The following is a 1507-nucleotide window of genomic DNA, read 5'->3' on the forward strand; positions in this document are numbered from 1 at the left end:
AAAAGACTTGGGTAAATTTTCCCTTGGAATATTGGCCTTTGTTAAGGAGAACCTTCTAGGCTTATTTCAAAACTGTTACCTTTCCCATGGGCGCATTTCAAAATGGTTACTTCTCTCTTCCTCTTACCCAAAAGGGGAGGAGATTATTGTTGGATCTTTATACTCAGAACTTGATAAGGTTCCTGGAGGTAAAGCCATTAGAATATAGAGGCTTTCCTAAGATTGGGCCTCCAAGAGTTCTCATGCATAATCTTTTGTCAAAATTACAATTAAAATTTTCTTACTAGTGTATTACTCCAACACCTTCTGTTCCAGGTAAACTGATCTTGGATGTGATTCTCTGCATTTGCCTGTCTCTCCAGATTTCAGTAGTTCAGTTTGCCCTGTGTCCTCAATTCTCTGATAAGTCTAATAAAAGCTGTTGATTGGCAGTTTATTTGGATTTTTTCTTGTCGTAAGGATAGGGCTGACAGTACCCAAGCACTTTATGTATTGGAGCTAAAACCTAAAGTTTTATATTTGTATTTTCAAATTGGAAACACGTCGTCCAGTTTTAAAATAATGTTCAACAAGAGGCTTTTAACTTCCGTATGAGCCATTTGCTTAGCTAGATGACTCATTCTCAGTTATTTTCATCCCTTTGAATCTCTGATCTGTGTATTTTATTTTAAAAGTGCTTAGTAAGAACTTTTTCAGAGCCAAAGATTTGTAAAAATTAAGAACTTCATGTCGTTCTAGAAAATTGCCAATAACTTCATCCTAAATTAACTAGAATTTTTTATTTTTTGCACCCGCTCCCACCCCAGCACTGTTTTTTGTATTATAAGATACCTTCTATAAACCATGCTAAAGTAGTTTCAGGGATTATTTTCTTTAACCTTCATTTGTTGTTTCTTTACCCCACTTGTTTTTGAAGAAGTAACTCAGTTTTTAAAAGCATTTTGAAATCTTTGGGACTAAGTATTGGTTAAATTTGAAAAACTAATGAGAATAAATGACCAACTTTTATGCTGTGAATGGTCTATTTTCAATTAACCTTGAAGAATGTATTAATTATGTATACATCTTGGTGATTTTAACTTAATAGGATTACTTCCAGAGTCTGCCTGATAGAGGACAGTTTGGCTAAAATGTATTATTTAAGCAACTGAGAAAGCACTGGGTGTGCTTTTAAATCTTATAATTTGATTACTTGCTAAAAAATTACATTTTGGGAGGCTTCAGTTCTTATCCTTGGAGAACAGTTGTAACCAACTTTGAGTGGTTGACATTGTAAAATGCATTAACCTTGCGCCCCTTCTTAGGTTTCATTTTAAGTTTTATTTTTCTCACTGAATGTACTGTGAGGAACAGCTGTTAAACCAAGAAACAAGTAAACTGCATGGTATTTAAGATTGCTCATTAATTGGCAGATTCATATTATGTTTACTTTAAGAAATATTTTCCTCTTAATTTTCCTAATTGTTTGAAATGAACATTTACCTTTGGGAATAATTTTTTAATTATT

Source organism: Bison bison, unplaced genomic scaffold (assembly GCF_000754665.1).
Source record: "Bison bison bison isolate TAMUID 2011002044 unplaced genomic scaffold, Bison_UMD1.0 scf7180017854008, whole genome shotgun sequence".
Classification (NCBI taxonomy): domain Eukaryota; kingdom Metazoa; phylum Chordata; class Mammalia; order Artiodactyla; family Bovidae; genus Bison; species Bison bison.